At 44.7% G+C, this 24,344-nt stretch overlaps 1 long non-coding RNA gene across 1 annotated transcript; it reads left to right on the forward strand.

Moving 5' to 3' along the window:
* Nucleotides 1–8,251: 8,251 nt before the first annotated feature.
* LOC123064975 (uncharacterized) lies at nucleotides 8,252–9,559 on the forward strand. The gene is made up of 3 exons (XR_006430859.1): nucleotides 8,252–8,651; nucleotides 8,735–9,021; nucleotides 9,273–9,559. It is a non-coding gene; the product is annotated as an uncharacterized lncRNA (long non-coding RNA).
* Nucleotides 9,560–24,344: the final 14,785 nt, after the last annotated feature.

Below are 24,344 nucleotides of genomic sequence, written 5' to 3' on the forward strand. Positions count from 1 at the left end.
AAGATGGAGGAGAATCACTCAACTAGTGAGCATGTGCTCAGATTGTCTGGGTACTACAATCGCTTGAATCAAGTGGGAGTTAATCTTCCAGATAAGATAGTGATTGACAGAATTCTCTAGTCACCATCACCAAGTTAGTAGAACTTTGTGATGAACTATAGTATGCAAGGGATGACGAAAACGATTCGCAAGCTCTTCGTGATGTTGAAATCGACGAAGGTAGAAATCAAGAAAGAGCATCAAGTGTTGATGGTTGACAAGATCACTAGTTTCAAGACAAGGGCAAAGGGGAAGAAAGGGAACTTCAACTAGAATGACAAGCAAGTTGTCACTCCCACGAAGAAGCCCAAAGCTGAACCAAAGCCTGAAACTGAGTGCTTACACTGCAAAGGAAATGGTCACTGGAAACGGAAATACCCTGAATATTTGGTAGATAAGAAGGATGGCAAAGTGAACAAGGGTATATTTGATATACAGGTTATTGATGTGTACCTTACTAGTGTTTATAGTAGTTTCTGAGTATTTGATACTTGTTCGGTTGCTAAGATTAGTAACTCGAAGCAGGAGTTACAGAATAAACAGAAACTAGTTGAGGGTGAAGTGACGATGTGTGTTGGAAGTGGTTCCAAGATCGATATGATCATCATCGCACACTCCCTATACTTTCGGGATTAGTGTTAAACCTAAATAAATGTTATTTGGCGTTTGCGTTGAGCATGAATATGATTTGATCATGTTTATTGCAATACGGTTATTCATTTAAAGCAGAGAATAATTGTTGTTCTGTTTACATGAATAAAACCTTCGATGGTCATACACCCAATGAAAATAGTTTGTTGGATCTCGATCGTAGTGATACACATATTCATAATATTGATGCCAAAAGATGCAAAGTTAATAATGATAGTGCAACTTATTTGTGGCACTGCCGTTTGGGTCATATCGGTGTAAAGCGCATGAAGAAACTCCATAAAGATGGATTTTCAGAATCACTTGGTTATGAATCATTTGATGCTTGCGAACCGTGCCTTTTGGGCAAGATGACTAAAACTCCGTTCTCCGGAACAATGGAACGAGCTACTGACTTGATGGAAATAATACATACCGATGTATGCGGTCCAATGAGTGTTGATGCTCGTGGCAGGTATCGTTATTTTCTGACCTTCACAAGATGATTTGAGCAGATATGAGTATATCTACTTAATGAAGCACAAGACTGAAACATTTGAAAAGTTCAAAGAATTTCAGAGTGAAGTGAAGAATCATCGTAACAAGAAAATAAAGTTTCTGCGATTTGATCACAGAGACAAATATTTAGTTATGAGTTTGGCCTTCATATAAAACTATGTGGAATAGTTTCACAGCTCACGCCACATGGAACACCACAACGTAATGGTGTGTCCGAACGTCATAACCGCACTTTATTGGATATGGCGCGATCTATGATGTATCTTACTGATTTACCACTATCGTTTTGGGGTTATGTATTAAAGACAGCTGCATTCACTTTAAATAGGGCACCATCTAAATCCGTTGAGATGACACCGTATGAACTATGGTTTAGCAATAAACCTAAGCTGTCGTTTCTTAAAGTTTGGAGTTGCGATGCTTATATGAAAAGGGTTTTCAACCTAATAAGCTCGAACCCAAATCGGAGAAGTGCGTCTTCATAGAATACCCAAAGGAAATTGTTGGGTACACCTTCTATCACAGAGCCGAAGGCAAGATATTAGTTGCTAAAAATGGATCCTTTCTAGAGAAGGAGTTTCTCTCGAAAGAAGTGAGTGGGAGGAAAGTAGAACTTGATGAGGTAATTGTACCTTCTCCCTTATTGGAAAGTAGTTCATCACAGAAATCAGTTCCGTGATTACTACACCAATTAGTGAGGAAGTTAATGATGATGATCATGAAACTTCAAATCAAGTTGCTGCCAAACCTCGTAGGTCTGCCAGAGTAAGATCCGCACCAGAGTGGTACGGTAATCATGTTCTGGAAGTCATGTTACTAGACCATGATGAACCTACGAACTATGAGGAAGCGATGATGAGCCCAGATTCCACGAAATGGCTTGAGGCCATAAAATCTGAGATATGATCCATGTATGAGAACAAAGTATGGACTTTGATTGACTTTCTCAGTGATCCGCAAGCCATGTTAAATAAATGGATCTTCAAGAGGAAGACGGACACTGATAGTAGTGTTACTATCTACTAAGCTCGACTTGTTGCGAAATGTTTTCAACAAGTTCAAGGTGTTGAATATGATGAGATTTTCTCACTCATATCGAAGCTTAAGTCTGTCTGAATCATGTTAGCAATTGCCACATTTTATGAAATCTGGCAAATGGATGTCAAAACTGCATTCCTTAATGGATTTATTAAAGAAGAGCTGTATATGATGCAACCAGAAAGTTTGTGTCAATCCTAAAGATGCTAACAAAGTGTGCAAGCTCCAGCAATCCATCAATGGACTGGTGCAAGCATCTCGGAGTTGGAATATACGCTTTGATGAGTTGATCAAAGCATATGGTTTTATACAGACTTTTGGAAAGAACTGTATTTACAAGAAAGTGAGTGGGAGCACTACAACATTTCTGATAAGTATATGTGAATGACATATTATTAATTGGAAATGATGTAGAATTTTCTGGAAAGCATAAAGGAGTGTTTGAAAGGAGTTTTTCAAAGAAAGACCTCGGTGAAGCTGCTTACATATTAAGCATCAAGATCTATTGAGATAGATCAAAACGCTTGATAAGATTTTCAATGAGTACATACTTTGACAAGATTTTGAAATAGTTCAAAATGGAACAGTCAAAGAAAGAGTTCTTGCCTGTGCTGCAAGGTGTGAAATTGAGTAAGACTCAAAGCCCAACCACTGCAGAAGATAGAAAGAGAATGAAAAGTCATTCCCTATGCCTCAGTCATAGGTTCTATAAAGTATGCTATGCTGTGAACCAGACCTATTGTATACCTTGCTCTGAGTTTGACAAAGGAATACAATTTTGATCTAATAGTAGATCACTGGACAGCGGTCAAGAATATCCTTAGTGAGGACTAAGGAGATGTTTCTCGATTATGGAGGTGATAAAGGAGTTTGTTGTAAAAAGTTACATCGGTGCAAACTTTTACACTAATCCAGATGACTCTAAGTCTCAATCTGGATACATATTGAAAGTGAGAGCAATTAAGCTAGAGTAGCTCCATGCAGAGCATTGAAGACATAGAATGTTTGCAAAATACATACGGCTCTGAATGTGACAGACCCGTTGATTAAGCTTCTCTCACAAGCAAAACATGATCATACCTTAGTACTCTTTGGGTGTTAATCACATAACGATGTGAACTAGGTTATTGACTCTAGTAAACCCTTTGGGTGTTGATCACATGATGATGTGAACCATGGGTATTAATCACATACAGATGTGAATATTAGTGTTAAATCACATGGCGATGTGAACTAGATTATTGACTCTAGTGCAAGTGGGAGACTGAAGGAAATATGCCCTAGAGGCAATAATAAAGTTATTATTTATTTCCTTATATCATGATAGATGTTTATTATTCATGCTAGAATTGTATTAACTGGAAACATAATACATGTGTGAATACATAGACAAACATAGTGTCACTAGTATGCCTCTACTTGACTAGCTCATTAATCAAAGATGGTTATGTTTCCAAACCATAGACATGTGTTGTCATTTGATTAATGGGATCACATCATTAGAAGAATGATGTGATTGACATGACCCATTCCGTTAGCCTAGCACTTGATCGTTTAGTATATTGCTATTGCTTTCTTCATGACTTATACATGTTCCTATAACTATGAGAAATATGCAACTCCCATTTACTGGAGGAACACTTTGGGTACTGCCAAACGTCACAACGTAACTGGGTGATTTTAAATGAGTACTATAGGTGTCTCCGAAGGTACATGTTGAGTTGGCGTATTTCGAGATTAGGTTTTGTCACTCCGATTATCGAAGAGGTATCTCTGGGCCCTCTCAGTAATGCACATCTTTATAAGCCTTGCAAGCAATATGACCAAATGAGTTGGTTACGGAATGATGCATTACGGAACGAGTAAAGAGACCTGCCGGTAATGAGATTGAACTAGGTATTGGATACCGACGATCAAATCTCGGGCAAGTAACATACCGATGACAAAGGGAACAACGTATGTTGTTATGCGATTTGACCGATAAAGATCTTCGTAGGATATGTAGGAACCAATATGGGCATCCAGGTTCCGCTATTGGTTATTAACCGAGAATAGTTCTAGGTCATGTCTACATAGTTCTCGAACCCGTAGGGTCCGCACGCTTAAAGTTACGATGACAGTTTTATTATGAGTTTATAAGTTTTGATGTACCAAAGTTTGTTCGGAGTTCCGGATGTGATCACGGACATGACGAGGAGTCTCGAAATGGTCGAGACATAAAGATTGATATATTGGACGACTATATTCGGACACCGGAAGTGTTCCGGGTGATTTCGGAGAAAACCGGAGTGCCGGAGGGTTACCGGAACCCCCCCGGAGAGTTAATGGGCCACATGGGCCTTGGTGGGAAGAGAGAGGGGCGGCCAGGGAGGGCCGCGCGCCCCCTCTCCCTCTGGTCCGAATTGGACTAGGTGGGGGGGGGCGCCCCCCTCTTTCCTTCCCCCCTCTCCCCCTTCCTTTCCCCTGCTAGTAGGAGTAGGAAAGGAGGAGTCCTACTCCTACTAGGAGGAGGACTCCTCCTCCTGGCGCGCCCACAAGGGCCGGGCGGCCTCCCCCTCCCTCCTTTATATACGGGGGCGGGGGGGCACCCCATAGACACAGAAGTTGATCTACGGATCGTTCCTTAGCCGTGTGCGGTGCCCCCCTCCACCATATTCCACCTCGGTCATATCGTCACAGAGTTTAGGCGAAGCCCTGCGCCGGTAGAACATCATCATCGTCACCACGCCGTTGTGCTGACGGAACTCATCCCCGAAGCTTTGCTGGATCGGAGCCCGGGGATCGTCATCGAGCTGAACGTGTGCTGAACTCGGAGGTGCCGTACGTTCGGTACTTGGATCGGTCGGATCGTGAAGACGTATGACTACATCAACCGCGTTGTCATAACGCTTCCGCTTACGGTCTACGAGGGTATGTGGACAACAGTCTCCCCTCTCGTTGCTATGCCATCACCATGATCTTGCGTGTGCGTAGGAATTTTTTTGAAATTACTACGTTCCCCAACAAAGCATTGTATAGACCCCTCTTTGCTCTATGATAGTTCGGAATAGGGATACCTTTGGGTATTTTCATGTATATGTTACAATCCCAATTACCATATAGATAAGCGGTAACAACATCCATTATTTTCATTTTCAAGCCCATACTGCCACTGAGATCAAGTATCTAAAGGTAATTCAATCCTTGACCGGGGAATAAGTCTGCTGAAAATCGACACCTAGTCATTGAGTGAACCCTCGAGCGATGAGTCTGGCTTTGTACTGTACTACCTTATTACGCCCTGAGTGAACCCTTGACTTTGATTCCCATTGCCATGCAGTAATCATCGAATGCCTTTGAAATTATTTCTCTAGCATTGTCCATTCGAATAGACTTTATATGATAACCGGGCAAATTATTCCTCATTTGTATGATCTAAGAGATAAACTTTGCAAAGGCATGGTTACTTCTTGACAATAGGCAAGCATTGGACCATTTATAGGAGTCATTGATGAGCACCATGTAGTACCCAAATAACCTCGAGAGGGGCTGAATTGGACCATATATGTCCCCTTGGATAACGTGGGCATTTGTCCTTCACTTTGAGGGGCGATGGTCCAATAACTAACTTTCTTGTAAGCATGTGGAGCATATGAAATCATCAGGATTCAGGATTTTTTTTGTGTTAACATTATGACCCCATGAATTATTGATTATATTAATCACCATCCTAAGTTCGTGGTGGCCTAACCTATCATGCCAGAGGCAGAAAAGTTCAGAGCTTCTAAAAATTGTCTTATGGGTAGTGTACAGTGGTGGTGCTATAATTTTATTGTAGTATAGACCTGTGTGAGTGAAGGGAGCCTTTCAAGAAAAAATGTTTACCATTTGCATCCCAATTAATGATGAGTAGGAACTCTTTGCCATTGTCATCATCCGTCTCAACATGGAAACCATTAGCATTGATGTCATTAAAGAATAAAAGAGTAAACTCCATATACATTAATGCATCATTAATGATTAGAGTTGTTCCCATCGGAAGTATGATAGTGGCTCATCCAGAGCCAACTATGTTCAAGTCGCAGCCGGCGGTTGTCGTAATACTTCCCGAATATTTTTAGTAGACTTGAATTACTTAGTTTCCCATAAAATGGTATTTGTGGTACCACTATCAGCAAGACATGTTTCCTCCATTTGACAGCCACACACGTTCTAAAATATGAAATCTAATTAATTTAATGAAGCGAGGAAGAAGCTACATTAATAATAAGTGCACACATTTCAGAATATAACATCTATCATGGATATATAATGGAATAAATAAATTATATAAATGTCATCCAAGCACTCAATAAAGAATAAGTTTGTGTGCTCTCAAGAGCTTACGACGTATAAGATTTATTTGAATTCATTGTATGAAATGACGAAATCATGATAATAAACGAGATAAGCTAGGCAGACATAGTTGAAAAGAAGGCATTCACTTATGTCTGAATCTCCATATGACTGAGCTCATCCTTGTTAGAAATTATCTAGGAAGTAGCATTAACGTCCAGTGCCAATTGCGACACAGTAGGGCCAACCATGTGCTCAAACTCCTTGGTGGCATTGGAGTTATGTGAGACTGTCCAAGTCGCCGCTATGGGCACATCGGTTTCCGCCGCTATTGGCACATCGGCAGCCATCACTATGGGTGCAGCAAGAGTTGTAGGGATCATCATGAGTGTCGTGATGGGCGCCGATGGTGCTCCCCTTGAGCCAAGGTGAGGTGGGTCTCACACCCCCTTTGAGCCTTGTACGCATCAACGCCCCCCTTAGGTGCTTGCACTGGCGGGAGAAGTGTTCCTACAACAAAATTGAGATATTGTGACAAAAATCCATGTGACATTCGTGGACAACGTCACGCAAATAACTAATATGTGACATTTTCGCAGGTGGCGTCACTGATTACTGCAAATCGATGACGATAGGCGTCACTAAATTGCCTCGACCATAGAGCGCACCTGGTTGCCAATTTGTTTGACGTTTTGGTAATTTCCATGACCAACCTACTAGAGTCACCGAACATTGCGAATGTGTGATGATCGACTTTTTGCCATGTAATGTCGAGTAGTGGCACCCCCCATAGCTACTTCATGGTTTATTGAGCGGCAAGACCCATACGTCAGTGTTGGTAGTGGGGCCTGCCATATTTCATTTACAGGGAAGCGATGCAATTATTCTTTTCTATCTAATATAAATATGTATAGTGGCTAGGTAAAAACTTATTGTGTTATATCTTTTTTTAATTGTGTTCTATCTAATATAAATAGGTAGTTGCTGGAAAAAAAGTTCAACCTGACGTTCGTGCGCTCACGTTGTTTCGGTCAGTCCAAAAGATAAAAAAATGAAATTGGAGATTGAACGGAAAACGGGAAAACTTACAAATAGGTTTCGTTTTGTCTGAAAAATAAGTTTTTTTTACCCACCCACTCCGAATCAGGCGATTGTGAGCTGAGGTTTCATTCTATCCTAAAAATAAAAAATAAAGGAAATAGGAGAGTCGATGGGAAAAGTATGGCACCAGAAGTTTGACCCCAAGGGAGTTGACAATGGGAGTACATATTTTTTGCGGCAATCAGAGTACAATGTACGTTGTGCTAAAATATATGTACTATTCTCCCACAAAATAAATACTCCGTATGTATTATTAGGTTTTGCACCAAGTAACCATCAGATAAGATGTTCCGCATATAAACTACAGAAGATAATTAAAAAATAGAACAAGTTATTTTTGGTGAGAAACTAATTGACTGAACAAAGGGTTTATCTTTTTTGCCCACAAAAAGTAGGACATATTTTTTGCAATCTAGCAAAAGCATGGAGACGGCAGAACAAATTTCAAGAAAAGAGGGGCAGGGCGTGAAGTCTATGTGGGGTTAGCAATGTGAGTGACACGTTCTCCTAGCACAAATATCTCCTCCCACGATTTCTCAAAAAAAAAAAAAAATTCCTCCCACGATCCACGTCTCTTCTCTAGATACAAAGCCAACTCGCTATATCTGGCTCGAGCGTCATCCTCGGCGTCGAGCGACATACCTGGCCACCTCTCCACATTATCCCTCCTTCACTCCAGCGCCTCAAATTCGCCCCCTTCCTGCAAGTTGCGAAGGTCGCTGACAGGGCGTTCATCCACCTTCGACCTCACAACCGATCTGACCACCCCGGATGCCATTGCCGCCCGGCCAGATCGCCATGGCACTCGACGCCACCAACGCCTCCACACTTCAGGAGGACCTGACGCTACACGGATCTGGCTGTCACGAACACCTCCACCGGCACAGGGTCTTCCTCGCCAGTCCAGATCCACTTTTCCCCTATCTCACTCGTGGTACGGGTGCCAGCCGCAGCAGAGAACTATGGGGCATCGACGATCCAGCCGCCGTCTTGTTTTTTTGTCTCTCCAGGTAAGCCCTATTCCCGCCGCCTCTGGTTCGATTTTGCCTCCGATTCACAGGATCCCGATCTAACATCATTCCTCTCTACACAGGATGAACAATGCGGCACTCCCTCCATCGAGATCCAACAACGCACGATAGCTGACTCCATCTTCCTCCTCAACCATGTCGTTCCAAATTTTTTGATTGTTACAATCCACACCGTACACGATTCTGCATTGTTGCGTGTGTGCCAAAGTGCTACTTAGGCGACAAGTTTGTTCCCTGTGTGATAAGGCCCCTCATCAGCCAATCAATGATTGTTTTGCAGGTGGAGTAGCGCTCATGCCAGAATCGAGCATAATCTGAAACAGTTGTCATTCTCTCTAGATGCTAATAGGTACTAGTGAGATTGCTCACCTCCCCTATCTGTCTTCCCACTTTAAATAAACCAAAATTGCTCTTGCTCGCAAGTAATGGATCTGCATGGATTTATATATGTGTTGATAGTTGTAATGTGTCTACAAGTCTGTTAGCTGCACATGCACGATATAGCAAGTCACTACTAGCCTTATAATCACATCATGCCCTCTTCTTTTCAGCTGTTTACAAGTTTGTTGCAAATTCTAATCCTATGCTAGCTTTTGAAAGGATGATATGCAAGTCACTTGAAGAAGTCGCGATGGACAAAGAAGGGTTACAACAACTTCAGTTGCCTTCAAGAAATTAGGAGGAGAGACGACCATAAAATGTCCCTTCCTTTGATGAAGCGAAAGCTATACAATTATGTTTTGGGGGCAAGACAATACTCATTTGTTAATTTAGTCCTTAGTGCCCATTGATGCTACTTATTTCATCAGGTTTCTATGTAACTCGTGTTATTTGGGCTTATGTAGTATGTGAACTATGATTGTCATGTTCTATTTTTAATAAAACTATGATCGTGATGTGTGCTATGAAATCAGATGAAGTAAAAGTAGTATGTGTGGGCAATCGAAACATGGGTTGAATGAGTAGAAAAAATAAATAAAAAACTAAAATAATTGGCAGAAAATGGATATGGCCAAACAAAGGTCCAATAAAAATAGAGTATTGGGCTGCAAATTAGCCATTGCCTAGAAAATGAATATGAAATGTAAATCACACAAACTATCGGGCTCGACCCATTTAGAAATACAATGTGTATTGGGCCATCGAAAATCCAGTGATGTCGAACATCACTGAAGGTCCCATATTGAGTGACGTTTTGTGCGCGCGCCGTCACTACGAGTAATCTGTGACGGGGATTCCGTGACGATGCTCGTGACACACAGAAAATGTCATACATGCGTATTTTGTGACGTTTATGGATGTTCGATGACATTTTTTAGCTCGTCATACTAGGCCCGATCTCTTGTAACAACAATGAAAATAGTCCCGAGGCCTCTACCCCCCCTTTGCCCAGCTTTTGCTGCTCAGCCCGAGTAGGGAGTTGAGGCACCTTATTCTTACCCTTGTGGACCCTCTTCTTCTGGAGGGGCTTGCAGATCTTAAGGGCATTCACTTCCTGACGAGACCCCCCAAGTGGTTGTGCGACAAAGTTCTTCTTTAATTAGAACATCGTCCTACGCCTTGGCCACCTCGAGGATGTCAATTCTGAATACTTCATACAATTGCCCCAGCGGTAGTTTTGTGAGGACTGGACTGCAACGGGGGTGAAAGGTGGAGACAGTTTTCTCAATCTTCTAGCCGTCAGTAATTTCAGTACCACACAACTGATGATTCGTCCAAATCTAGTGCATCATCGAATTGTACTCACCGGGCCACATCTTAAAGTCCACAAACCTCAGGAAAATCCACTTTGCCTCTATGCGCAACTTCATGTGTACTTGTGGCTTTCAAACCACAACGCGAGAGCGGTTCAAAGGCCCAAAGCACTTTGTTCTGCCATATACTCATCTTTCAGAGTAGAGCATAGATGATGACGAAGAAAGTATACAACTTGGGCATTCTCCAGTGCAAACTTGGGGTACATAGTGGCCAGTTGGGTCTCTTGATCGATCGCCCTTAGAAGGCTTCTACCTTTGAGGACGACCTCGCAATCGGATGCCCACATCAAGTACTTACTTTAGCCCGTTTTGGGCCAACTCAGGGAATCCCTTGTTCGTGATTCCGACCTTTTGCAATTTATGCAAATAACATGAGATTATTGTAGTTAATTGTTTGCATAAATGCGATGACGATGATGAACTTGTTAAAAATGGCGTTCCAGTATGTAAACATGCTATTATATGCCTTACTTAATGATTAAAAGTGTCAAGCAATTAATATACATAATAAAGACATGTTAAGAAATAACGTGTTAAGTTCGTCTTAAGCATGAAAACTAGCCCACAAACTAAATTCCTGAGGCATTTAATCTACATGACAAAGATATGTTACAAGAACTACACATGTTAAGTGAATCTTAATTGTATAAACTAGCCCAAAATTTGAATTTCCGAGGTATTTTAAGCCCAAAATGCCTCGGGGATGGGCCTTTGACTCAATTGTTTGTTTGAGCTAAAAACACATATTTAGATTAAAATGCCTCATGAATTCACATTTTGGGCTAGTTTTCACGTTTAAGACGCGCTTAACATGTTATTTCTTGTAACATGTCTTTATTATGTAGATTAATTGTTTAACACTTTTAATCATTAAGTAAGGCATATAATAGCATGCTTTAAATACTCGGACACCATTTTTAATAAGTTCATCATCCTCGCATTTATGCAAAGGATTACATGCTGAATATCCCATGTTATTTGCATAAATTACATATGCTCTGAATCACAAACAAAAAATTCCCTAAGTCGGCCTAGAACGGGCTATACCACTTGACGTGGGCATCTAACTTCGAGACCGTCCTCAAAGGTAGAAACCTTCTGAGAGCGAACCGTTAGGGGATCCAACTGTCCTGCGCGGACCCCAACTTTGCACCATAGAATGCCCAAGCTCTACACTTCCTTCATCATCATTTGTGCTCTACTAAGAAAGATGAGTATATGGAAGAACAGAGTGCTTTGGCCCTTTGGACCGCTCTCAAGCAGAGGTTTGAGAGGCTCATGTACACCGTGAAGCTGTGCGCAGAGGCAGAGTAGACTCGTCTAAGGTTTGAGGACTTTTTAGACGGTGGCTGAATACAATTCAATGTTGTATCATATTTTTATGATTCTTCAGCCATGTGGTACTAAAATTACCAAAAAATAGAAGAGTGAGAAAACTCTTTTCACCTTCACCCTATTGCAGTCAAGTCCCCACGGAACTACCGCCATGTCAATTACATGAAGTATTTATAGTTAATTGACATCCTACAAGGCGGAGGCGCAAGATGAGGTTTTGAAGAACTTTTTTGTGCCATCACTTGAAGGGGCTTCCCATCATGAAGTAACACCCTCAAGATCCACAAGCCTCTCTAGAAGAGGGACACAAGGGCAAGAAGAAGGCGCCTCAATCCCTTACTCTAGCAAAGCAGCTAAAGCAGGCCCAGGGGCGAGCAGAGGCTTGAGGATTATTTGCTTTGGGGCTCAAAGGATCACTTCTCCCACCAGCGCCGAGTACCTAAGGAGTTTCTTGATGCGTACAAGGATCAGCGGGGGCATGAGGCGTACCTTGACTTTTCTCAAGGGGAGCACCACAGATTCTCATGGCGGAACCTTGATGATACCTACACCTCATGTTGTGTGTCCATAGCGTTGGCCACCAATGTGCTCACCACGATGGCTTGGCGGTCTCAACTATTGCCAATGTCATTGTTGAGGTTGCACATGGTTGGATCTACTATGCTGCAACTCGACATTGATTATGCTTCCCAGTTGGTTTCTAACGAGGATGAACTCATGCTTCTGGAATTCAGGCTGAAGTGAAGGCCTTCTTTTCCACTGATTCTCCTTAGCTTACCTCATTTATTATCATGACTGCATGATTTGATACAATGAACTCAAATAAATCCAATATGGTTGTAAGCTCTCTAAGAGCACAATTATTCTTTATTTAGCGCCTGGATGTAATTTATGTCATCCATTTGTTCTATTATTTATCCATGATCATATGCTATATTATGAAATGTGTACATATATTATTAATGTAGCTTCCTCCTCACTTCATTAAGTTAGTGAGATATCATATTTTAGAACACATGTGGCACCCGAATGGAGGAAACATGCCTGCTGACAAGGTTACCAAAAACACCATTTTACAGGAAACTAAGTACTTCGAGTCTATAAAAAAGTCTTCGAACTATTATGGAAATCGCCAAGTGCGTTTCGAACATAATTGGCTCTGAACGAGCCACTATCATACTTTCTATGGGAAAAACTTTAATCACTGTTGATGCATTGTTGTACCCGGAGTTGATTCATACTCTTTTAAGCTTTATAGGCATATGTGTTTATTATTTCTGTAGGAACGAAGTATGTCTACCAGAGGGGGGGGGGGTGAATGGGAGTTCTAGAATTTTCTTCGGAAACTTCAAAACTCTCTGAACCCAGCAGTGGAGCGGATGGAATTACACAATAGTGAGCGAAAATAACCTACCGAACATGAAGTAACAACATGCATCAAAGTGAATCACATGATCAAATCTTATCATACAACTTAGGGCAAATGAAAAGCTAGAGAAGAGATAACTAGTGTTGCTCAATGGAGACAGGTATTTGGTAGACCAGTTCGCCCTTTCCAAAAGGACTGTCTAGTTGGAGGGGTTGTGACTTAACACAGAAGATAAATTCTCTTCACCCTATTCTCCTTAACAATTGGTTCGTCAATCAATGCCGATTACTCATGGTAGATGCTCGAGGTGATCTTTGAACCTTTACAGACTTCTTCTTCGAGAACCACAATTACTCTTGGTCTCTGAAGAGATTGAGACATAACCGTCTAGAGAGTTCGCATCTCTCAAGAGTAATAGGTGGAGCATACTGGACTTAGATTCGTGTGATGTTAAACCACTATCTAATTTTTCTGCTCTGGGGTTTTTCCTCTCGGTGGATTTCAAATTAAAATCACTCAAGGAGAGAGGGTTGCTCAACTAACTTCTTGGAATCAAACAGAGAAGCCACCGGACAAAGCCGGTGCAGGGTGGCTATTTATAGCCGCAACCTTCCCAGATGGGAAATGACCATTTTGGACAGACGGTCCAGCCAATGGACAACCGACACATTCTCAAGAGTCGGATTTTGAAAGCAATAGTAACTTTACTTGATATGTTTATTGATAGCATTAAGCTTGTTGGCTAGAGGTTCTTTCTCTTTCCTATCATTGGTGATATGTTTTAGAAGCAGTTGTTGCATGCGCAAACTGACTTCAAGCTTTGATGAAGGCCGAGGGGAAATTTTTTGATCATGTTGAGGAAGTGTAGGACCATCAAACCTCTTGTTATAATCTTGAGGAAGTGTAATCTTCCATAGCTTGCAATGTATCGCGAATGGGAGGAATAAAGCTTTTGTGGCTGCCCTTTGCCAGATACACTGTGCCCATTGCATGATCAATGACTTTTTGGATCCATGGTGCGAATACCTTCACGCAAAATGGAAACTAAGCAGAATCCTTCATGATGCGCAGAAACATATCTTCAACATCGAATATATATCGTTCAGAATGGCATAAATGGCACTCCGAAGAACAACATGTATGGTCTTGTCAACATTCATGCCAGCCAATGGGCAGATGGTGTAGGAGAGCAGATGATACAACGTATGGTTCTCAAAGGTTAAATGTTTGGGACGAGGACCAGAGTAGTTGTGAATCTTTCCTTATCCATTGTGCACCGAAAATCTTCATCAGAGATCTGAGTAGCCATTAGGCCATCGCCCCTCAAAGTGAAGGATGAAATGCTCATGTTTTTAGAACGTATCCAAGGGTACATATGTGGTCCTATTCAGCCCCTCTCAAGGTTGTTTTGGTAGTGCATGGTGCTCATCGATGCCTCCTGTCAAAGTTTCAATATTTGCATGCTGTCAAGAAGGAACCATGCCTTTGCAAATTAAGTTGACACCCCAGATCTTAGAAATGAGGAATAGTTTCCCAGATTATCGTATAAAGTCTATTCGATGCTTATTGCATGGCAATGGGAATCAAAGTCGAGCACTCAGTACCGCATGTTCATACACAAAATGGACTTGTTGAGGCATTTATTAAAAGAATTAAATTCATTTCCCGACCGCTCCATCAGGGTTGTAATTTATCACCTACATGCTGGGGCCACACAGTTGTTGGTGTGGAAGCACGACCACTTATGGGGCAGGGGTGCCCCTTTGTGGTTCGGTGAGGGGACAGTCACATTGCACAAAGAGCAGAAGTATTAGGGGGCAATGTGGCGATGATAGCTCTCTTTTACCCAGGTTCGGGCTGCTTTGCAGCATAAAACCCTACTACTGTTGTGGTGGATTAATCTGGAGGAACACGAAGACATGACATACTCTAGCCCGACAAGGTTGCCTCGGGGAGAGCAATGTGTGTGTACAAGTGTTGAGGGATCAAATGTTTGAACCTCTTGCTTGGTTGCCTCGGGCCTCCTTTTATAGGTTAAGGGGCGACCAGAGTGGCAAAACAGTCATTCTGAGGTGATTAGATAGCTAACAATGCTATCATACCTAACTCTGGCAGTTGGGGCAAAGTGCATTAAATGCACTGCTAGGTGTCAAGCTGGTGTTGAAGCCTGGCAAGCCCACCATGCTGCTTATCTGCCTCTTCTTATTAGCGTGACACGTCCTCTGCACGGGTGTCAATAAAGCTAATCTCTTCCTTACAATGCTGCCACGTGCTTGATAGGATCCACCTGGTTGCCTAGTAGCTTGACACTACACTGATTAATGACTTGAGTGTGATGAGGTGGAGCGGTGGTGTCTTGGTGAAAACCTGCCGGAAAGGAGCCTCGCAGGTTCTGGCCTTTGCGGCCTTGGAAACCTTGCCGGGGCGAACTAGTCTCGTTCGTCAGGCGCTGCCTCGACCCGACCAGGCTCTCCTGCCCGACAAGGGAGGCTTCCTTGAGGTGATCTCTTGCTGACTTAATTCCTTTTAGTGCTCTCCTTGATCTCACAAAGAGCGGTTTCTGGCCTATCTTTGTGTCACGCATTGGTACTAGATGTATGATCGCTAGTACACATGTGCATGAGTTCGGGTAGTAAACATGAACGTTTCCTGCACTGACAGCAGCCCCTGGGCCTAGTCCATACGTGCCGCTAGGAAAAGTTGGGGTAGGCCCCCAAAAAATGCACAGGCCTGCATCCGGACCTTGCCGTGATAGAGTGCATGTCCTTGAAATCTTCTTTGCTTCCTCATTAATTTGGAATTGAATTAATCCCTGGGCTTCACATGAGACATGCGATGTCCAAACGCCGTGGATTCATCCATGCAGTAGGCTAAAGGATGCCCATGTTCGTGGGGATCAGTTAGGGTGCCCGCACATGAACCAGGGGTAACTGCCATCTTACTTCATCCACTACGCTTGCCGTTTCCGCCACGCATGCTGCATGCATTGTGCTGGGTTGGTGGCAGGTGTGTAGGGAGCGAGAGTGTGTGCCTTGGCAAGAGGTGCAGTGCCCTAGATTGGGGCGAAGGGCCGGCCGATGAATCTGGATGCCGTCAATGGCACAGACAGGCCGGATTGGAGGAGTGGGCGGTTGCCCCGGGGTAATGGAGAACCAACCTCCCGTCCCTGCCCGACTGTAAAAGGGAGTGCGAGGGGGATGGAGACATTCATCCACGTACCTTCTCTCCCCTTATTCTTGTTTTATCTTCCACCATGACAAGGGGAAGGGGTCGTGCTCAGGCTCCGGCGGCAGTGATGAGGGCTTCCTCTCGGCACCGTGCTTCTATCCCCATTGCAGCTGCTGGGTGATGTCTACTACACAACCTTCTTCTTGTAGACGTTGTTGGGCCTCAAAGTGCAGAGGTTTGTAGGACAATAGCAAATTTCCCTCAAGTGAATGACCTAAGGTTTATCAATCCGTGGGAGGCGTAGGATGAAGATGGTCTCTCTCAAACAACCCTGCAACCAAATAACAAAGAGTCTCTTGTGTCCCCAACACACCCAATACAATGGTAAATTGTATAGGTGCACTAGTTCAGCGAAGAGATGGTGATACAAGTGCAATATGGATGGTAGATAAAGGTATTTGTAATCTGAAATTATAAAAACAGCAAGGTAACTAATGGTAAAAGTGAGCGTAAACGGTATTGCAATGGTAAGAAACAAGGCCTAAGGTTCATACTTTCACTAGTGCAAGTTCTCTCAATAATAATAACATAATTGGATCATATAACTATCCCTCAACATGCAACAAAGAGTCACTCCAAAGACACTAATAGCGGAGAACAAACAAAGAGATCATGGTAGGGTACGAAACCACCTCAAAGTTATCCTTTCTTTTCTATCTATTCAAGAGTCCGTAGTAAAATAACATGAAGCTATTCTTTTCGTTCAATCTATCATAGAGTTCATACTAGAATAACACCTTAAGACACAAAACAACCAAAACCCTAATGTCACCTAGGTACTCCATTGTCACCTCAAGTATCCGTGGGCATGATTATACGATATGCATCACACAATCTCAGATTCATCTATTCAACCAACACAAAGTACTTCAAAGAGTGCCCCAAAGTTTCTACCGGAGAGTCAAGACGAAAATGTGTGCCAACCCCTATGCATAGGTTCATGGCCGGAACCCGCAAGTTGATCACCAAAACATACATCAAGTGGATCACGTGATATCCCATTGTCACCACAGATAAGCACGGCAAGACATACATCAAGTGTTCTCAAATCCTTAAAGACTCAATCCGATAAGATAACTTCAATCCGATAAGATAACTTCAAAGGGAAAACTCAATCCATTACAAGAGAGTAGAGGGGAAGAAACATCATAAGATCCATTTATAATAGCAAAGCTCGTGATACATGAAGATCGTGCCATAGAGAGAACACGAGAGAGAAAGATCAAACACATAGCTACTGGTACATACCCTCAGTCCCGAGGGTGAACTACTCGCTCCCTCCTCGTCATGGAGAGCAACGAGATGATGAAGATGGCCACCGGTGAGGGATCCCCCCTCCGGTAGGGTGCCGGAACAGGGTCCCAATTGGCTTTTGGTGGCTACAGATGCTTGCGGCGGCGAAACTCGCGATCTATCTTCTGTGGCGATGTTTTCAGGGTATATGGAGATATATAGGTGAAAGAAGTCGGTCAGGGGATGCTCGAGGGGCCCATGAGACAGGGGGGCGCGCCCAGTAGGGGGGCGCGCCCCCCATCCCCGTGGCCACCTTGAAGCTTCGTTGACTTGAACTCCAAGTCTCATGGATCATGTTCGTTCCAAAAATCACGATCCCGAAGGTTTCATTCCGTTTGAACTCCGTTTGATATTCCTTTTCTTCAAAACACTGAAATAGGCAAGACAACAACAATATGGGCTGGGCCTCCGGTTAATAGGTTAGTCCCAAAAGTAATATAAAAGTGTATAATAAATCCCATAATCATTCAAAACAGATAATAAAATAGCATGAATGCTTCATAAATTATAGATACGTTGGAGACGTATCACTGGGGTAGAGTCCGTGCACAAGGTGGAGCTGTAGGGCACAGCCGGAGATGGCGGAGCGCTCAAGACAGAGGCAGGCGTGGCGGTGGTGCACCCGCCGTGCCTCCCCCAGCTGCTTCGACCCCTATGGCGGGCCACGTAGGGGACACGACGCTGGAGTTCATCGCCAGGTTGCACGAGCCCCCCCTGTCGGTGTCAAAACCGGCGGATCTTGAGTAGGGGGTCCCGAACTGTGCGTCTAAGGTTAATGGTAACAGGAAGCTGGGGACACGATGTTTACCCAGGTTTGGGCCCTCTCGATGGAGGTAATACCCTACTTCCTGCTTGACTGATCTTGATGATACGAGTATTACAAGAGTTGATCTACCACGAGATCACAGAGGCTAAACCCTAGAAGCTAGCCTATGATTATGATTGGTGTTGTCCTACGGACTAAACCCTCTGGTTTATATAGACACTGGAGGGGCTAGGGTTACACAGAGTTGGTTACGGAGAAGGAGATCTAATATCTGGATCGCCAAGCTTGCCTTCCACACCAGGGAGAGTCCCATCCGGACACGGGACGAAGTCTTCAATCTTGTATCTTCATAGTCCAACAGTCCGGCCAAAGTATATAGTCCGGCTGTCCGGATACCCCCTAATCCAGGACTCCCTCAGTAGCCCCTGAACCAGGCTTCAATGATTATGAGTCCTGCGCGCAGATTGTCTTCGGCATTGCAAGGTGGGTTCCATCTCCAAATACTCCATAGAACATTCCGAACACAAGGACCGTGTCCGGCTCTTCAAAACAATTTCCACATACCACCGTAGAGAGCACAATACTTTATAAATCTAATCTGATGACAATTTTTCACAGCGTGTCCTCACACCGCGGCCCGGTTTAATACGAACCATTTTTCCCAGCCTGCCATGACACGCGCTGCAAGGCGGTGTTATTGGCACGTCTTGTCGAAGCAGAGATCATGTCCCCCTTATCACAGGATTCTCATCAATACGGGTGTGGGTAACCCAACTACCCCTGTTGGTATGACTCCTTATTTTTAGGCAAGTCCCAAACGGTTATGCTGAGGATGCTTGGTATTCATCCCCTTCATAGAGGGACCGAGGCCTATCCCTTTCTTTCCACGCTTGCTCCTTTCCGCACCTCGAGTTCTAGCACCCAAAGCTCGAGCTTAAGCACTTCAGATCTTCAATCATGTCCAGATCCAACCTTCAAGGCCGGTGGATGGCCTCCTCTGTCACAGAGGAGGACATTGCGAAGCTCAGAGACGCCAGGTATCTGACCACCGACATCAAGCACAGGCTTCCTGTTCCAGGGCAGGTCATCCCTACTCCCGAACCCAACGAGAGCATTGTATTTGTTTCCCACTTCCTCCGAGGCTTAGGCTTCAGTCTTGATCCCTTCGTGAGAGGGCTCATGTTCTATTATGGGCTAGATTTTCACGATCTAGCTCCGGATTCCATCCTTCACATCTCGTCGTTTATCATCGTGTGCGAAGCCTTCCTCCACATCACCCCACACTTCGGCTTACGGCTCAAGACCTTCAATGTAAAGCCGAAGGTGATCGAGGGGCGACACACGGAGAGCGGAGGTGCTATAATAAGCAAAAACACCGACGCCCCATGTCCAGAGGGTTCCTTCCCGGAGGTGTCCGATTTATGGCAACGGAGGTGGTTCTACATCACAGCTCCTCGAGGCACAAAGTGGGCGGCTGCGCCCGCCTTCCGCTCGGGCCCTCCGCCTCAATTGGCGTTATGGTCCAATGTGGGACTGGACTGGGGGCCTGCTAATGACATACCGACATTGCAGAGCCATGTTCGGGAGCTTCTTGAGAGGGATATCAGCCTCGTCAAAATAATTCAGGTAATGCTAGTTCGGCAGGCCCTGCCGTGCAAACGTCGACCTCTCCGGATGTGGGAGTTCAACCCAGAAGGACCACGAACTATTCAGCACTTCTTCGGCATGACGCTCGAAGGGATGTATAGGTTATTCTTCGGACCACGAATAAAGTGTCCGGATACCACCGAGGATGCGGGCCTGAGCTGCAGTTGCCCAAATACCCAAGTAAGTAACCCTGTAACCGAACACTCTGTTTATATTTATCACAACATTATTCTGAAAACTGCCCATGGCCAGGATTGGCTCAGTAAGGCGGAGAGGATCAGGTGTCCGGCCCCACTTCCCGAAGGCTTGCCGAATCCTGCGATAGCCAGGATGCTTAGACGTGCGCTAAGTCAAGTGCCATCGGGGAAAGATGAAGGGAAGAGTAGAGAAACTGAGAATGAGCTTCACACATTGTACATCCAAACCAGGGGAATTAATGTCTCCACAAAGGAGGATAATCGGGGAGGTGAATCTAAGGTTCCCTCCCCTCGCGGGAAGAAAAGGGCCGCCTCCGAAGACTTGGGCACGGAGGTGCCTAAACAAGGGAAGAAAACTTCGCCGGGGCCCCTGCCCCAGAGGGCGTCCTCACCGTGCAACGCCCGCAAACGGGCCAGCCCTCCACTGAGCTGTAAGTTAATTAATAGTATTTTAATAGATATATACTACTTTTTCCTCCGGGAGCAATAACCAGGATTTATCTCTTGCAGTTCGGCTAGTAGCTCTTCTCAGCAGAGTTCGTCTTCGGGGGATCTTCTTCCGGAGATGATGGAGAGTGAAACTCCACCTGCCTCCCCACCCCACGGGGCGGGAGACCCCAAGGTGTCGTCACGGAGGATTCCTAATCCTTCAAGGCCAGAAGTCAACACTTCGACGACCCAAAGCCCGGAGTTTCGGCTCCCAAGGAGAGTAATAGGAAGAGTCTGAATCTATCCAGCGCTCAGCCGGACATACTGACGGGGCTTCTGGAGTGAGCTGCTCTCTCAAAGGATCATCGTACCTTAATGGGTGCGGTGTTTAAGAAGATTTCGTCCGCCGAAAGCGGGTTAAATGAAGCTTTTACGAGCCTGCTTAAAGGCTTTGAGGTACGCAACCGAATTCGTAATCTTTCGGTTGTACCGCACATGCTAGGTGTGCTCCGTATAGATAGTAGCCCCTAAGACTCTGGTTGCCAGCCCTAGGCGGAAAATGGAGGATCACATTCCCAAGTAGTGACCGCACTGAATGATATGCAGATGGCTAAGGGTCCGGCTGTTGACCGGACTGCTGAATTCACTAAACTGAGGCGATAGCTTGATATGGCGGATGCCGATATCGCGCTTGTGAACAAGCGACTTGACGAGTCACAAGGTATGTGCTCTTTTTCTCATTATTAGTAAATATTAAGAGGAGTGTGGTGCTAATATAGTATGCTGTGGCTGTAGATGGAGCTGCTGCCGTGGAGGCCCTGAGGGCGGAACTTGCCCTAGCCAAGGAACATGCCAGGATAAGCAATGCGGCTGCCCTGAAGATGGCCGAGGAGTTGAGAGCCGAATAGGTTGCTCATCACCAGAGCGAGGATAAAATAGCCGAGATGGCTGGGGAGCTAAAAGATGTCGCCAGCCGATATGAACTCCTTGAAAAGGAGAACCAAGCGAAAGCGGCTGACCTGAAGAAGGCCTTGGATGCAGCCAAGGAGACACGCTCTAAAGTCAGAGCTGTGCGGGAGGAGCTTCGACAAGCCGGAAATATCGCAGCTGGAAGTTCCTATTTAGTGCGGATGGAGTTTGGAGATCCAAAATATGCTCCTATGGATCAGCTATGGAGTGCGGCGGACGCGTATTGCGGACCTAGCAAAAAGTACCGCTAATGCGACCAAGTTCTTGAAGGATCAGAAAGATCATGAGGTGGAAAGGTTGTTCTGGTCGCAGTTCAGTGCTCTGACCCATCCATTGCCATTGAATGAAAGGATGGCCGCTTGGGCCGAGCTCCGTAGGTTGTCCGGTCTTGCAATGAGATCGGTCATAGATCATCTTTGGACGAAGGGACCAAGGCCGGACAGTTATTTTGGCTTAGTGCAACAATTCCTTGGTGTTGTGCCACGTATCGATGCTATAAAGAAGTTGGCGTGCATAGAAGGTGCGCGGATGGCTCTTTCCCGTGTTAAGACACGTTGGGCAGATATGGAGGCCACCGATATTGCAACCCAGAGTCCGGCGGGAGCCCAGGACCCGTCCGAGCACTATTTTGAGCAAGTCATAAAAGGTGCCCATTTAATAGAGGCTCAGTGTTCGAAGAGTGTCATGTTTGAGTGACAAGTCTTTCAATTGTAAAAACAATGATATTTTAATTTATAAAGGCTGTGCTTATACTTTTGCCTGAAAGTATTGTAGTGCCTCCTGTGCGGCCGTTTATGTATATATACAATCTGAAAGTTTGCAGTCGTTGGCTTTAGCCCCCACACATATAATGCGGGGGTGTTCGCGAAAAAGTGCATAATCACACCTGACCCAACATCTTGGTCCATTAAGGAGGTGATCGCACGGTGAACTAGGCAACCGGACTATATAGATTTAACACTTTCACTTAGCCATATGATTTTAAAGGTGGGGCTACTATATAGCCCCTGGTACTTCCGCATGCATCCGAATACGGGCGCGTATGTACATGACCGAGAAACGATCCTTCGTTAATGCGGAGGAATCCTGAAGATTCCAATAAGTCCTTGAGTGGTTGACTAGTCTCTCGCTCTATCATGACAGTCAGTTTTCGGCTTTCTCTACTGAGGTGCTCATCCGAGATAACCAGGGCACAATCGCAGTAGTTCTCCTTTGGCCGCCTTAGCCGATAGGACGAAATGTAAGGCAACAAACCCAGGAGCCGGGCAAACCCAACATTTGACCAAAGACATGATTCGGAGCTGATGTATATAAGGCCAAACTCGCGACGCTGAACACTCCCGAAGGTATTCAAACTTTATAACATATAATGGGCTGAGTAACGCTCTCGATTATGAACCCTGTATTTCCAGGTATGTGCATTAATCTGTCGTGGCAAAATGCCAATAACACCAGTATCCCTTGTGGGTGTATTGAATACCCGTGGGATGTCAAGCAACAAGAGACAGTAAAGAAGGTTTACACAAGGGCTTAATCTAAAGAGAAACCTTTGAGCGGGGCCCTGCTGCACGTCTGCGCCTTTGTCTCCGCTGTGCCGTATCCTGGAAGGGTGTTGCACAAATGGTGTCTGTAAAAAGGAAAACTCATGTAAAAGAGTCTGGTGTAAGCATGCGAAAAGTTGGTTATTCTCAATGAATAGTAAAAATGTAATATATTGGTATATTAATAAGGTCAAGCCGAATTGTGGGCTTTGTTACATGTTTGCAGCCCCTAGTACCACCTATGGGGGTATATGTATAAACCCCAGCTCAGGTTTATCTGGGCTGTTACCACCGATGGTGCACCGGACTCATCTAACTGTGTCCGTGGTCTTAACGACCGATCATGCATTCTGATAGGAGAGGCCGCTTGGTGTCCGGCTGCTAGAGCCGCCACATACTCTTTCACACGTAAGGAACGCTCTGTTTTTCCGCTAACAATAATGACGCCACGTGGACCGGGCATCTTGAGTTTAAGGTAGGCGTAGTGTGGTACTGCGTTGAAGCGAGCGAAGGCCGTTCTTCCGAGTAGTGCATGATAACCGCTTCGGAAGGGAGCAATGTTGAAGAGTAATTCTTCGCTTCTGAAGTTGTCGGGAGAACCAAATGTAACCTCTAATACGAGGGAGCCCATACAGCGGGCCTCAACGCCTGGTATCACTCCTTTAAAGGTGGTGTTACTTTGGCTGATTCTTGATGGGTCTATCCCCAACTTGCGGATAGTGTCCTGGTATATCAGATTAAGACTACCGCCGCCGTCCATGAGGACTCGAGTGAGATGGTATCCATCGATTATTGGGTCGAGCACCAAGGCAACCTATCCTCCGTGCCGGATACTAGTCAGGTGATCCCTGCGATCAAAAGTGATCGGACAGGCCGACCAACGGTTGAATTTGGGGGCGACGGGCTCTACAACGTATACATCTCTGAGTGCGCGTTTGCGCCTTTTCTTCGGTATGTGAGTCGCATAGATCATATTCACTATTTTGACTTCTTGTGGGAATTTTTTCTGTCCCCCAGTGTTCGGCTGGCGAGGCTCATCCTCGTCTTCACTTGGTGTTTATAACTTGCCGGCCTGCTTGAAGACCCATCATTCTCTGTGAGTGTGATTTGTAGGTTTTTTGGGGGTGCCATGAATTTGACA

The sequence above is a fragment of the Triticum aestivum genome, chromosome 3B (genome assembly GCF_018294505.1).
Source record: "Triticum aestivum cultivar Chinese Spring chromosome 3B, IWGSC CS RefSeq v2.1, whole genome shotgun sequence".
Taxonomy (NCBI): domain Eukaryota; kingdom Viridiplantae; phylum Streptophyta; class Magnoliopsida; order Poales; family Poaceae; genus Triticum; species Triticum aestivum.